Genomic DNA, 15,470 nt, shown 5'->3' on the forward strand with positions numbered 1-15,470 from the left:
GTATCGGCAACGCAGCAAGCGGCGTCCGGTGCACGAACGCCACGGCCTCGTGCCGCGTGCGCACCGGTGAGCGCGTTACAAATGTTTCTGCCCAAAGGCACGTGCTCTCTTGCCGCGCGACGAGATCCGGCCCCACGGGGCGGACGTCGCAGCGAGCTCGAACGACGCACAAAATAAGATGCGTCGCGCGCTGGGGCGCCTAAAGGCGGCCTCGAAAGCGCTGCGACAAAGGCACCCGTGGCGGGGTATTGCCTATGCATCTACCTGGTTGATCCTGCCAGTAATCATATGCTTGTCTCAAAGATTAAGCCATGCATGTCTAAGTACATGCCGAAATAAGGCGAAACCGCGAATGGCTCATTAAATCAGTTATGGTTCCTTAGATCGTTTCTTTCTACTTGGACAACTGTGGCAATTCTAGAGCTAATACATGCATTGAGCCTGAAGGCCTTTGGCTGACGGGCGCTTTTATTAGACCAAGACCCATCGGGTTCTGCCCGTACTCTGTGGTGACTCTGGATAACTTTGTGCTGATCGCATGGCCATGAGCCGGCGACGTTTCTTTCAAGTGTCTGCCTTATCAACTTTCGATGGTAGGTTACTTGCCTACCATGGTTGTTACGGGTAACGGAGAATCAGGGTTCGATTCCGGAGAGGGAGCCTGAGAAACGGCTACCACATCCAAGGAAGGCAGCAGGCGCGCAAATTACCCACCCCCGGCACGGGGAGGTAGTGACGAAAAATAACAATACGGGACTCTTTTGAGGCCCCGTAATTGAAATGAGTACACTCTAAATCCTTTAACGAGGATCAATTGGAGGGCAAGTCTGGTGCCAGCAGCCGCGGTAATTCCAGCTCCAATAGCGTATACTAAAGCTGCTGCGGTTAAAAAGCTCGTAGTTGGATCTCAGTTCCAGACGAGTAGTGCATCTACCCGATGCGACGGCTCGTACTGAACATCATGCCGGTCCTCTCTTGGTGCCCTTCATTGGTGCGTCTCGAGGTGGCCTGCGCTTTTACTTTGAAAAAATTAGAGTGCTCAACGCAGGCGAGTCGCCTGAATAAACTTGCATGGAATAATAGAACAAGACCCTGTTTCTGTTCTGTTGGTTTTTGGAATACGGGGTAATGATTAAGAGGAACAGACGGGGGCATTCGTATTGCGGCGCTAGAGGTGAAATTCTTGGACCGTCGCAAGACGAACTACTGCGAAAGCATTTGCCAAGAATGTTTTCTTTGATCAAGAACGAAAGTCAGAGGTTCGAAGGCGATCAGATACCGCCCTAGTTCTGACCATAAACGATGCCAACCAGCGATCCGCCTGAGTTACTCAAATGACTCGGCGGGCAGCTTCCGGGAAACCAAAGTATTTGGGTTCCGGGGGAAGTATGGTTGCAAAGCTGAAACTTAAAGGAATTGACGGAAGGGCACCACCAGGAGTGGAGCCTGCGGCTTAATTTGACTCAACACGGGAAAACTTACCCGGCCCGGACACTGGGAGGATTGACAGATTGAGAGCTCTTTCTTGATTCGGTGGATGGTGGTGCATGGCCGTTCTTAGTTGGTGGAGCGATTTGTCTGGTTAATTCCGATAACGAACGAGACTCTAGCCTATTAAATAGGTGCGGGGTTCCCAGCACCTTACAACCTTCTTAGAGGGACAAGCGGCTCCTAGCCGCACGAAACAGAGCAATAACAGGTCTGTGATGCCCTTAGATGTCCGGGGCCGCACGCGCGCTACACTGAAGGAAGCAGCGTGTCTTTATCCCTGTCTGAAAAGACTGGGTAACCCGTGGAACTTCTTTCGTGATTGGGATAGGGGCTTGCAATTGTTCCCCTTGAACGAGGAATTCCCAGTAAGCGCGAGTCATAAGCTCGCGTTGATTACGTCCCTGCCCTTTGTACACACCGCCCGTCGCTACTACCGATTGAATGATTTAGTGAGGTCTTCGGACCGATGTCCGGCGCGGCCTTTCGGTTGCGCCGGTCTGTTGGAAAGGTGACCAAACTTGATCATTTAGAGGAAGTAAAAGTCGTAACAAGGTTTCCGTAGGTGAACCTGCGGAAGGATCATTACCGGACTGTGCTTGTCACGCCCGGCGCCGCCCCCACTTAAAAGCGGGGGATGGCCTTTCACCGCGGAGTTGCGAGATTCTGAAGCCGCTTCTCTGCACAAATTGTTACGCCCAGCGGAGCTCCGTCACCAAGGGATTGTCGGACGGTCGGCTTCCGCGGGTACAAACGGCGTAACGCACCTATGACGGTGGGCTTTCGGTTATCGAAGAACTCATCCGCTTTTTCGAAGCGACGCACGGAGTCTGTGGTGCGGGCCGAGGGAAAGGCCTGCCCGCCGCCAAGGGAACGGCGGCGCTGCTGCGAAGTACGAGAGGAAACGCGGCTCGCTAGCTTTGCTGCGGCTACTTCTTTTTGCGTCAGAGTCCGTAGCGCAGGCTCAGGGTAAGGCCTGCGCGCCGCCAAGGGAACGGCGGCGCTGCTGCGAAGTACGAGCGGAAACGCTACTCGCTGGCTCTTTTGCAGAGAGTTGCGCAGAGTCGGTAGCGCGGGCCGAGTCAGTGGCCTGCGCGCCGCCAAGGGAACGGCGGCGCTGCAGCGAAGTACGAGAGGAAACGCTGCTCGCTAACTCTGCTGCGAAGCTCTTTGCGTTCGAGTCGGTAGCGCGGGCCGAGGGAAAGGTCTGCCCGCTGCCAAGGGAACGGCGGCGCTGCTGCGAAGTACGAGAGGAACCGCAGCTCGCTGGCTCTGGATGTCGTTTGCTTCGTTCAAGGCGTGGTGAACGTCTGACGCTCGCTCGTCGGGCGCGATATTAGGCGCCGTGCCGATGGCGCGAAAGGAGACTTCGGGAACAAAAAGGACGACGGGGTTATAATCCCGCACTCGAACGCATTCGCGGCCTTGAGGTTCTCTCGGGGCTTCGTCCTTCCCGGTTTCCGAGTAGTCTGTCGGTGCGCCACCGAAAAGCCGTCCGAGACACTTGTGGTTGGTGGGCTCCCGTTGCGGGAGTAGTCCGACTGACTCTCTTCTTGCGGATTGTCAAGTAAGCGCTGTCCGGCTCCAATGCTGAGCGGTGCGCAAGGCCTCTTATGCGAAGTTGATAGCGGCTCCTTTGTGCAAAAGTGGTAGACGGTGGAGGATGAGATCGCGGCAGCGTGACGTTGATAGAGGTCGGTCCAAGAGGCCACCCATGAGAAGCGTCGCTGTACGGATCTATCCAGGAGCGATCCACCGGGGAGAGAAGGTGCTTGAGAGCGGCGGTCGAAATGTGAACAGCAGTTGTGATGTGAACAGCAGATGACCATGTGAACAGCAGAACTTTTATCAAACCCTTCTACCGTGCTGGTGCGAAACCCCTCTGATGAAACCCAATTGATGACTCTTTCTTGGTTCCTTGATAGTGCGGCGTCACAAGGGGCTCTGTGACGCGCACATGATTTTTTGGCCCATAGCACCACGGAGAAGGAAAATGGGGACCGCACGCTGCTCACACGCTTCCTCTCGAGTAGCACTATCACTGCACAAGCCTTTTCGCAGAGGCGCAGCGCCCGAGCCGCTTGCAGGCTGGCACAGAGGCCGAACGAAACGCTGCGAGATGTTGCAGGAGTTGGACAAAACTGCGACACTGGAGACCAGGGGAAAAGCCTGGGTGTCTGAAACCCTTTGTTGTACTGTACGGAATTGAACAAACCAAACGCACGACTCTAAGCGGTGGATCACTCGGTTCTCGGGTCGATGAAGAACGCAGCCAGCTGCGAGACTTGGTGTGAATTGCAGGACACACTGAGCACTGATTCTTCGAACGCACATTGCGCCCTTGGGTCTTCCCTTGGGTTCGTCTGTCTGAGGGTCGGATCATATATCAAGAGAGGCGCCGGCGCCCAGGGATGGCGTCGCCGGCGACTCGTTTTGACCGTGTCGGCATCAAGGACGGCTCTGTACGAAACGCCGAAGATCCCTCGAAAGACTGCGCAAATTGAGGAGAGACGTGGGTCGAACCCTTGCGCCCGCGCGAAAGGCGGTCGAGTCGGGGTCGCCCTGCGCCACGCTTTGTGCCGAGGGCCGCGCAGGCTGCCAGTTGCGCGTCGTCCGGGTCTCCGAGAGAGGCGATTGCCGCAGGAAGGGATTACCTGCAGTGCGGTCGTTCAAGGGAGACGAGGCCGGAAGGACGAGCGCCAGAGCGGCATTTGCGGGCTGGCCTACGGAGAGAGTGGAAACAAACTTTCCTCGCGAAACGCGAGAGACGGGAGCGCCTGGTCCGTGCACGCCCGCGCGAGAAGAAGGGAGATCTCGCGCCGGGTTGTGCGGGGAAACGACCGGGTGTGAACGCGTTGACGCTAGAGGAGAGTTTGTAGGCGCAGAGGCGCGCGCTGCCATGCGGCGCGCTAAAGGGATCCTCACGGGCTCCGAGGGAAAGGAGTCTTTCTGCTCAAGCATTGTCTAGTACGGGTCGAACGGACGCGTATCTCGTTACGAGCGTTGTCCGCCGTCGGTCTAAGTGCTTCGCAGTCTCTGTCCCGAAAAAAACTGGGCCACTCCAGTTGGGGCAGGGGCGACGCAAAATCTTTTGTGAAGATGCCCCTACGCCAGGTTGTACGTTCGTCTCTCGCTCGAGGGAAAGAGACGAGAGGCGGCATTCAGTCGACCGCGGCGGTCGGGGGTTGCTTCTTCCTACTCAATGGTTCGTTTTCGGCGCAACCGATATGCGCGCGCCGTCCCGAGCGCCGGCCATGCGGCGCCTTCCAGTCTCGCTCGCACGTCGCCGAGGGTGTTGCCGACTGCGAAAAAAAAAGCGAGGAATGGGCGGAAGGCGCGAGCCGCGCAAAAAAGGGAGACGGACGAGTGGAGCGCGCTCGACCGCGCCGAAAAGTTATCGGACCGAGTTGGAGGACAATGCATTTCATTGCTGTCGACCTCAGATCAGGCGAGACAACCCGCTGAATTTAAGCATATCACTAAGCGGAGGAAAAGAAACCAACAGGGATTCCCTGAGTAGCTGCGAGCGAAACGGGACCTAGCCCAGCACCGAATCCCCCGTCCTTGCAGGCGGTCGGGAAATGTGGTGTATGGGAGGCAACGTTCCCGGGAGTTTTTGACGGTGCAAGTCCCCCTGACAGGGGCTTGTCCCAGAGTGGGTGCCAGGCCCGTCTCCGCCGTTGCGCGCCCGGGACGAAGCCTCCCGTGAGTCGGGTTGCTTGAGAGTGCAGCCCTAAGTGGGTGGTAAACTCCATCTAAGGTTAAATACGACCGAGAGACCGATAGTCAACAAGTACCGTGAGGGAAAGTTGAAAAGAACTTTGAAGAGAGAGTTCAAGAGTACGTGAAACCGCTTAGAGTAAAACGGGTGGGCCCTCGAAGCTCGAAAGCGGTGGGATTCAGTCTCCGGACGACTGCCGAGCTGGCGGCGTCGGGTAAACGGCTCCTTTCGGGGGGCTGTTCCGGCTGCCAGTGCGCGGACGCGGTCTCCGGGGTGCGCACTTCCCACCGCCGGTAGAACGCCGCGACGGACGCGGGTAAATGGGAAAAGTACGACTTTGAGTCCGGCTGTGGAGGTGACCTGCCCGTCCCCTCGGGGACGGTTCGCGGGAGTTATACCTTGCCGTGCACGAAGAGTTCGTCACCCCGTCCAGGCCCCATGGGCTTCTCCCGGCTGTCGGGAGGCCCGAACGATGACGCCCTCTGGAATCGGAGCGGAGGACCCGCTGGGCAAGCTTGTCGCCTCCTGTTGTCTGGGTTGGTCCCGTGGCGGCGGGCTGGCGGCTAGAAGCCGGGCGAGCGGGGAATTCTCCCGCGGAGGCGCTATCGTGGTTTGCGGCGAGTAGGTCGGTAACCCACCCGACCCGTCTTGAAACACGGACCAAGGAGTCTAACATGTGCGCGAGTCAATGGGTCTCCCGAAACCCAATGGCGCAATGAAACGTGAAGGCCCTTCGCGGGCCGCGTTGCGATCCCGCACCGCACAGGGGTGTGGGCGCAGCAACGGCCCGTCCCAGGCGCTCTCTTGTCGCCGGGGCGGAGCGAGAGCGCACACGTTGGCACCCGAAAGATGGTGAACTATGCCCGGGCAGGACGAGGCCAGAGGAAACTCTGGTGGAGGTCCGAAGCGATTCTGACGTGCAAATCGATCGTCCGATCCGGGTATAGGGGCGAAAGACCAATCGAACCATCTAGTAGCTGGTTCCCTCCGAAGTTTCCCTCAGGATAGCTGGCGCTCGATGGGAGAGCAGTCACACCTGGTAAAGCGAATGATTAGAGGCATTGGGGTCGAAACGTCCTCAACCTATTCTCAAACTTTCAATGGGTGTACGGGAGGCCTTCTGGGTTGAGGCCTCCCGCTGCGATGAGAGTGCCAAGTGGGCCACTTTTGGTAAGCAGAACTGGCGCTGTGGGATGAACCAAACGCCGGGGTAAGGCGCCCGAGTCGGGACGCTCATGAGAACCCATGAAGGGTGTTGGTTGCTTAAGACAGCAGGACGGTGGCCATGGAAGTCGGAATCCGCTAAGGAGTGTGTAACAACTCACCTGCCGAAGCAACTAGCCCCGAAAATGGATGGCGCTCTAGCGTCGCGCCTATCCCCGGCCGTCGCTGGCAGAGTAGCACGAACTGTGGGGGTGCTAAGCCGCGACGAGTAGGAGGGCCGCAGCGGTGTGCGTTGAAGGTGTCGGGCGTGAGCCCGCCTGGAGCCGCCGCTGGTGCAGATCTTGGTGGTAGTAGCAAATACTCAAGTGAGAACCTTGAGGACTGAAGTGGAGAAGGGTTCCATGTGAACAGCAGTTGAACATGGGTCAGTCGGTCCTTAGGGAAAGGAGAAATCCTTTCAGAAGCGGGCGCGTTTGTGCAGCTCTGTCTGTCGAATCGGAGACGCCCCGCTGCAACCGAAAGGGAATCGGGTTAACAGTCCCGAACCCGGCTACGGAGATCGGTCCTTCGGGGCCCAGTGCGGCAATGCAAACCAGCTCGGAGACGCCGATGGGAGCCCCGGGAAGAGTTTTCTTTTCTCTGTAAGGAGATCGAGTCCCTGGAATGGGTTCACCCCGAGATAGGGACGGTGGCTCCGTAGAGCAGTGCGGCTCTTGCGCTGTCCGGTGCGCTCCTGTCGGCCCTTGAAAATCCGAGTGAGGGAGTGTGATTTTCGTGCCGCACCGTACCCATATCCGCAGCAGGTCTCCAAGGTGAACAGCCTCTAGTCTCTAGACCAATGTAGGTAAGGGAAGTCGGCAAAACGGATCCGTAACCTTGGGAAAAGGATTGGCTCTGAGGGCTGAGCCGGTCGGGCTGGGGTCCAGAAGCAGGAATGGCACTGCACCGGGACTGGGCGAGGCTCGCCGCCGTAAAAAGCGGTGCGGCCGAGCCCGGACCAGCGTCGGGACCTTCCTGTGGAAAGCCACAGCTGTGCTTGTTCCGGGGGCTTCGTGCCCGAGGTTCTTGCTTCGGCCGGCAGAAAACAGCCAACTCAGAACTGGCACGGACCGAGGGAATCCGACTGTCTAATTAAAACAAAGCATTGCGATGGCCGTTGATCGGTGCTTGACGCAATGTGATTTCTGCCCAGTGCTCTGAATGTCAACGTGAAGAAATTCAAAAAAGCTCGGGTAAACGGCGGGAGTAACTATGACTCTCTTGTCATTGGAGATGCGAGTCGCTAGGACAATCTTCATCCCTAAGTGTGCCAATCCTAGTGGCCCAGGAGACTTCAGGCCTATCACGGTCTCGCCTATTCTATACAGGCTTTTTGCGAAGGTACTGCTGCAACGGCTCGCGGCGAACAATAGGTTCCACCGATTTCAGGCTGGCTTTGCGGACGGAAACAGCACGTCATCCAACCTGCTGCTCCTACAGGCTGTCATGCGCGCCTTTAAAAAGAAGCGGCGCCCACTGTTTGCAGCCAGCCTGGATGTTCGGAAAGCCTTCGACAATGTATCGCACCTGGCTTTGTTTTCTGCATTGCAGGAACGGGGGGTGCCCGCTAGGTACATAGAGGTACTTAGAGAGATGTACCGCCACTCCACCACCACCTTCTGGACGGATGGTACCACGGATGGCATCAGGGTCCCTGTGAGGAGAGGGATCAAGCAGGGTGACCCCTTGTCACCCTTCCTGTTCAACTGCGTTTTGGATCCCCTTCTCCAGGGGCTCAATGACTCCTCCCTTGGCCTTTCCCTCGGGGGCTCACACATTTCATGTCTCGGATTCGCGGACGACTTGCTCCTGGTGTCCGACACCTTGGAGGGACTCAAGGCACTACTCAGTCAAACTGAGGCTTACCTCAAGAACATAGGCCTATTCCTAAATCTGCAGAAGACGCAGTATTTTGGTTGGAGGGTGGACCACTCAATGAAGTCCTTCAACTACGAGCTGCCCCCCGTCATGGTGGCTGGCGCTTTCATCTCTCCGATCGGACGTAGTGGCCCCATTCGTTACCTGGGCCTGGACCTCTTTGTCAACAAGGCCCCCAAGGTGGCCGGTGAGAAAACCTTGAGGCTTATGGAACTTATTGCGGGAGCTGCTCTGAAGCCTTTTCAGAAACTCTACTGTTTCCGACAACTGATCATGCCTGCCTTTCTCTACACAGCTTCCAACTCCTTGGAGGTGGAGTCAGAGGCAGGGAAATTGGATCGCCTCCTGGGAAAGGCTGTGAAGAAGGCTTTGCACCTGCCCCACAGTTTTCCGAACACACATCTGTGGATGCCATCACGCTGCGGTGGCCTCGGCCTGATTCAGCTTAGACGAGTGGCACAATCAGTCCAGCTGAAGGCCCTTGCCAGGCTATTGAGGCTCGGCGAGCCCGCAGTAGATGAGCTGTTTGATCTAGTCCTTAACAAAAGCTACAAGCGTATCTCCGATGCTTTTGAGGTGCCAGAGGGCACAACAGCGCAGCAGGACCTCGCTCGAGCGATAAAGAAAGGATCCCTGCAGTGGTGGAAGAGGCTGCAGGGAGGCTATAACAACAAGGACCTTTTCGCACATAAAGCTCAATTTACAGCCAATGCGTGGCTCTCACACGACTCCAAACTGCTCCGGGATGGAGATCGCATCAAGGCCCTCCGTCTGCGCACTAACTTATATCCCACACGAACTCTGCACAATCGGCACTCAACCGATCCAGCCGACCGTATCTGCAGACGCTGCAAGAAAGCACCAGAGACCGCCTACCACATTCTCCAAGAATGCAGAATTCTCGATCAACCGAGGACAGCCCGGCACAATTACCTCGCCCAGCAAGCTGAGCGAATGGTGAGAGAGAAAAAGCCCACCGCAACTATTTTGCGTGAGAAGACGTTTTCTGCACCAACCGGTGCCCGGCTAAGGCCGGACATGATTGTGGAGGATGGCGATGATGTCCACATCGTGGACTTTGCAGTTACTTGGGACACAAATGTTGGCATTCTTAGCAGCATGTGCGCTTACAAGAGGCAGAAATACGAGTGCCTCAGGGGTCTCTTCCCGGGGAAGACCGTCTCCGTTTGGGGGATGGCGTTTGGGGCCCGCTCAATGTTATGCAACAATACCTTAGCTGCCGGACAGGCATTGGGCCTTACAAGAGCCGACCTCGGTTGGCTCTCCGCTAAGGCACTGCTGGGCAGCATCATCGTGCTCAGCAGATTCCGCAGCTTAGTCGTTTAGTGAGGTCTTATTTTTATTCTTTTTATTAACCCTTCTGCTTTGTGTTCCGCTAACTTGCTTTTATGTCATTTTACCGGCTTTTCCGGCGCGTCGTATAACTTTTTACCCGTTGCCCCCCGAGACTTACTACTCTTTGCCTGTACACCTACAAATATTACTTTTTTTCTTTCTGACACTGCGGCACACCCTAGCGGGGGCTTGCAGTGCAGTCAAGTGGGCTAATGACCAGTTATGGCGAAGTTTCACTTCGCCCACTTGGCCACGCAAACCCATTTTTCTAGGCACACTCTCGGGGGGCTACCTAACCCTGACCACATCAGGGAAATTTTAGTTACTAGCCAAATGCCTCGTCATCTAATTAGTGACGCGCATAAATGGATTAACGAGATTCCCACTGTCCCTATCTACTATCTAGCGAAACCACAGCCAAGGGAACGGGCTTGGCAAAATCAGCGGGGAAAGAAGACCCTGTTGAGCTTGACTCTAGTCTGACTCTGTGAAGAGACATGAGAGGTGTAGCATAAGTGGGAGGTCGCGGGATACGGCCTCGTTTCGGCGGGGTCCTCGTGGCCGTCAGTGAAATACCACTACTCTCATCGTTTCTTTACTTACTCGGTGGAGCGGAAAGCGGACCAATGTGTTGTCCACGCTTCTAGCGCCAAGTGCGGGTTCCCGTGATCCCTTCGGGGCGTTGCGGAAGGCCTGCACGATCTGTTCCGAGGACAGTGTCAGGCGGGGAGTTTGACTGGGGCCGCCCCCAGATGTACCGCCCCAATCCAAAGTCTCATTCCTGACAATGTTGGAAAGTAAAATCAAAAATAAAGCGGAATGAGAAAGAGCCTGCACCAGCTAAGCTATAACAGGCTTAAACCAATCAAAATTAAATGAAAAGGGCCCAGTCGGCCAAAATGTTTAAATTTGGTGGAAAAAGCCAATTATAAAAATAAAAGTGGGCACGGTAACGCATCTGTGTCCGAAGGGTTCAACGAGCACAGAGGGTGGGCTAGCCTCGCAGAGCTGTTTTATTTACTGGGGGATAATAATCAATAAAGGTGCCAAATTTAAATATTAATTACATATAGTAGAAATTTTGTCAGTAAAGGTATACATAGACAACCCCGTTCCCCTCCCCCAAGAAAGAACATCTAATTTTATTTGTCGAATAAATTTTCCGTTGTTGTTAGGATTGATGGTTGTGGTCGAATTTTGAAGGCAGGAGGTCCGGAGCGATCTGAAAGTAGAAATTTGGGAGAGAACACAACAAAAGAGGAAGACAGAAGGAGTAGAGAAGGATAACATAAAGGAATAATTGTAAATGTGGAAAAAAAATTATTATGGTATATACATATACACAATTTGCACATTCGGTATTTACAGGTCTATATACAAAATATATTTTAAAGAAAGGGCATATGTACATTATATATACATATATATACACTATATACAGTATTTACAAAATGACACTATGTACACATATATAGAGCACATACAATATTTACAAAATTGAAATCGCAAGTTCAATTATTCTTTTCAGGGCGAGCACGAGAGTGCTCACCTCATTTGGCCTGATTGGCCCTGAAAGAAAGACTGAATTTTGCGATACCACAAAAAAATAAGAAAGAAAAAAAAATAAAAATTAAAATACAAATCTAATAATTAACTGAATTTTGACGTTTATAATCCGGTATGTTGGAGCTAATAAATTTGACAAGCCGAATCAACCACGCACAGTTTCTTTTAGAATCGAGCCAATTATGCCAAACCCTTGCATCATGGTTAGGAGGAGCCGGCGGGTTTAAGTTCTGACGATGAGTTGATGTTAATGAACATGACGTGAGATAATGAGTGACGTCGCCCTCTGGGGCACCGCAAGGGCACCGCGACGATGGTGAAAGGCCGAACCGATGAAGGTAATGAGGGAATCGGCCATGACCAGTAGTGAGATGAATAATTGGCTTCACAGGAGGAAACGAGGTGGGCAAATTGTACGTGTCCGGAATGAAATTAAATATTCCGGTTCCCTCTCGCGATGCAACAATGTCCGCGAGCTCGTTGCCTAGCACGCCTGCATGTGCAGGAACGTGATAGAGTCTGATCGGCCTCCGTGTGATAATAGATTTAAGCAAACACTTGATTTCGTAAATTTTGGTATTTAATGTTTTTGGTGCGGCTAGAGCTGCAAGAATCGACAAAGAATCTGTGTAAATAAACACAGGTGTCGATCCCTGCAGACCCTGTATATAGCGGAGGCATTCCTCAAACGCTATTTGTTCTACGCCGTATGCACCAGTTGCTCCTTCCACCCTGAAGCGGCTTACAGATGTTATTCGGCCCGCTGGTGACATAACGACGTATTTACCGTGTATTTTCCTTTCATAATTAGAAGCACCTGGCGCGGCGCAAGGCGGTGCGCGCGCCAGCTCCAAATTTCGTCAAAGCATCTTCCTCTTCTTCACAACGATTTTTCTAAAGCGTGCTGTATTTCTATTTCTTTTTTTCTTTCACTTCTACAGTTGAAAACACAAAACGGCGCTCACATTAACTTTTCTCTTTCTATGTTTAACACACACCTGTTTATTTTATTTCATTTCTCTTCAACCTTAATTTTCCATACTAATCAGGTAGTGAGCGTTCGATTTCAAACTTTCCTGTTTATATTTATTCTACAGCATTCCGCACGCTACACACCAAGTCTTTCCTTCGCACGGTTCCCTCGCGCCTCAGTCAAAAGAGACGCGCCGCTCGGTGCGTTTGCTACCATATTTTTCAACCACGCACAACGATGGCGCCTTGGAAAAATAACAAAAATATTTTTAATCCGTTCCCAAAATACATTCCTGGCCACACTCTATATTCTTTTATTAATTTTTCCTCGCTACACATATCTTAAAAACCATCATTTCTTCCCAAACTTCTCAATTGCGGATACGCTAATTGTAAACAAACCTCAGAGTATGTGTGGCCAGGTTTCAGTTCTGAGACGTGTATCTGTGTTTTCCCATTTATTTCATTCCCATTTTTCTTCATTATTATCAATTCCCACCCTTATTTCCTCCCCTCCAGAACTCAGATGCACGTCTTAGGTATCGCAATGAGTCGTTTCCCCTCGTGTTCTTACCCGTTAGCACCTGATTGGACTGTTTCCGAATTGCAAAATCGTAACATATTTTCCAAATCCCTATTCGGCCTCTCACTTTTAACATGACTTCCCAAATTTCTTTTTCAATTATACAGGCAAATTTAGACCATTGCAAAAACGCAACTCCAACATTATTAGACCGAATCCGAGAGGCTAATTTCGATTTCGCACTCCTCTCGGATCCCTACACGAGGGGAAACGACATTCCGGGCATACCTGAAAATTATTTGATTTTCAAGGCGCTATCAGCACCTAGAACAGCCATCGTCGTTGCCACAAATCGTTTTGACATCTTTCCATCGTTCATCTCTTCTCGCGTAACATCGATCACTTGCTCGTCAACAACGGCATCATTTACACTCATATCAGCATATGCTCCACCGCACACTCCAATGACACCTACCCTGAACGACATACGCCAATCACTCATCACAACGGAGGGGACACCTGCGGTGATCGCTGGCGATTTTAACGCTAAGCACACCGCATGGGGTCCGGAACTCTGCGATGCGAGGGGCGGAGAGTTCCTAAGCTTCGCAATGAGTTCCGGACTAATAATATTAAATGATCCATCTTCCCCTCCAACTTATACAACACCATACACAGACAGTTGGATAGATATTTCACTAGCTACACCCACATTGGCTAGGGCAGGTTACACATGGACAGTAACAGATACCAGAACATTTTCGGAACACAAACACATTGAAATCCGATTCGGCCACTCACCGCACGTAAAGGAGCGTCGCTTAACATACAGAGACACAACAAGATTAATACATTCACTCTCTGCTACACGATACATGGATGCCGTTGTAGGGGCAAATTTGGCTTCATCGGCAGCATTAGATTTAATTCTTCAAAAATTTAAATCCTTATTCGATCACTTTAGGAAACGAAATTTATCGACCACCCGTCAGGATTCTCGACATTCAATGGACGATTCGAAACAGTGGTGGACCAGCGATCTGACCGTCGAGCGCTCCAGGGTGCGCGCCATGAGAAGGCGCTACCAAAGAACACCAGATCTAGAAATGCGAAAATTTTACGGTGACATTTATTACACCGCATTGGCAAACTTTCGTTCAAAAGTATCGGACGCCCGAAATTCGTTCCTCCGCGAATTGGCTAGACGATCCTTACAATCGGGCATATTCGGGCGCCCGTATAAATTAGCTTTTAAAAAACACACAGCACCCATTGTTCTTCCTTCAGTGGAGCGGCCTGACGGCACCATGACATCGTCTGTGCTGGAAACAGCACAGACGTTGTTAGACGGTCAGGTCGCATCGGATTCAATCGAAAATGATAGCGACGCTCACAGACGGATACGTATCGCTGCGGCATCCCCGTCCCTCGGAGGACCGGACGACGCCCCATTCACGCGCGACGAAGTGGGCATGGCGGTGTCCCGCGTCGTGCCGGGAACGGCGTCGGATCTGGACGGGATAACGCCGCGTGTGGTGCGCGAACTCTGGGAGCGTCACCCGAATTTCTATCTATTTATATTTAACGCGTCCCTCAAGCTCGGCCATTTCCCAGTGGCTTGGCGAAAGGGACGCACAATTTTCTTGCCTAAGCCAGGTCGCCCTCCGGAGATGACTACATCTTATCGGCCAATAGTAATGAATTCGACTTTCGGCAAGGTGTTAGAGCGTCTGTTATACGGGCGCTTGTACCACTTTCTATCGCGATGCAAATTATTACATTCGAACCAATTCGGATTCACCAGACAGCGCGGAGCCGTACAGGCTCTACATGCGCTCGTTTCCAAATTACGAGATATAAGGAATAACGGCCAATACGCACTTCTTATATCCATAGATTTCCGTGGCGCATTTGACAGTGTGTGGCACCCCTTGGTCCTGGCTTCGCTCGGTGACTGGGGGTGTCCGAGGAACCTCTGTGCACTGCTGAGGTCCTTTCTATCGGACCGAGAGGTGGTATTCCGCTCAAAGGCGGGAGACGCGGTCGCGCGTCCCACCTTGGGCAGCCCACAGGGTTCCCCACTGTCGCCACTTCTGTGGAATATAGTCGTGCGCGGTCTGCTCGAGTTGCCCATGCCAGAGGGTGTATCGGTGCAGGTGTATGCGGATGACGTCGTCATCCTTGTGCCTGCATCCGAAAGAAAGCTGTTGACGCAATTCGCGGAAAATGCTCTCGCCAGAGTTGCGACATGGGCGGAGGAGGCGAGAGTCACCATCTCACGAGAGAAGACAGTGTGCGTCCTTATTGCTCCCCCCAGGGGTGGAATGGGGCGCACGCTTCCCACCGTAAGGCTGGACGGCGTAAGACTACAATTCAAGCCGTCCAAGACAAGCAGTCAAACTCCCCGCCTGACACTGTCCTCGGAACAGATCGTGCAGGCCTTCCGCAACGCCCCGAAGGGATCACGGGAACCCGCACTTGGCGCTAGAAGCGTGGACAACACATTGGTCCGCTTTCCGCTCCACCGAGTAAGTAAAGAAACGATGAGAGTAGTGGTATTTCACTGACGGCCACGAGGACCCCGCCGAAACGAGGCCGTATCCCGCGACCTCCCACTTATGCTACACCTCTCATGTCTCTTCACAGAGTCAGACTAGAGTCAAGCTCAACAGGGTCTTCTTTCCCCGCTGATTTTGCCAAGCCCGTTCCCTTGGCTGTGGTTTCGCTAGATAGTAGATAGGGACAGTGGGAATCTCGTTAATC

General features: G+C 53.2%; 2 non-coding genes and 1 pseudogene across 2 annotated transcripts; all 3 read left to right on the top strand.

Annotated features, from left to right (window-relative positions):
• Positions 1 to 261: 261 nt before the first annotated feature.
• LOC146210184 (small subunit ribosomal RNA) lies at positions 262 to 2,076 on the top strand. The gene has a single exon (XR_014704594.1). It is a non-coding gene; the product is annotated as a small subunit ribosomal RNA (ribosomal RNA).
• A 1,636-nt stretch (positions 2,077 to 3,712) lies between these two features.
• On the top strand, positions 3,713 to 3,865 carry LOC146210185 (5.8S ribosomal RNA). Its single transcript, XR_014704635.1, has one exon. It is a non-coding gene; the product is annotated as a 5.8S ribosomal RNA (ribosomal RNA).
• A 1,080-nt stretch (positions 3,866 to 4,945) lies between these two features.
• Positions 4,946 to 7,202, top strand: LOC146210186 (large subunit ribosomal RNA; annotated as a pseudogene).
• The last annotated feature ends 8,268 nt before the right edge of the window (positions 7,203 to 15,470 follow it).

This window comes from Amblyomma maculatum, chromosome 1 (assembly GCF_055883805.1).
Source record: "Amblyomma maculatum isolate TAMU_Amacu chromosome 1, ASM5588380v1, whole genome shotgun sequence".
NCBI lineage: Eukaryota > Metazoa > Arthropoda > Arachnida > Ixodida > Ixodidae > Amblyomma > Amblyomma maculatum.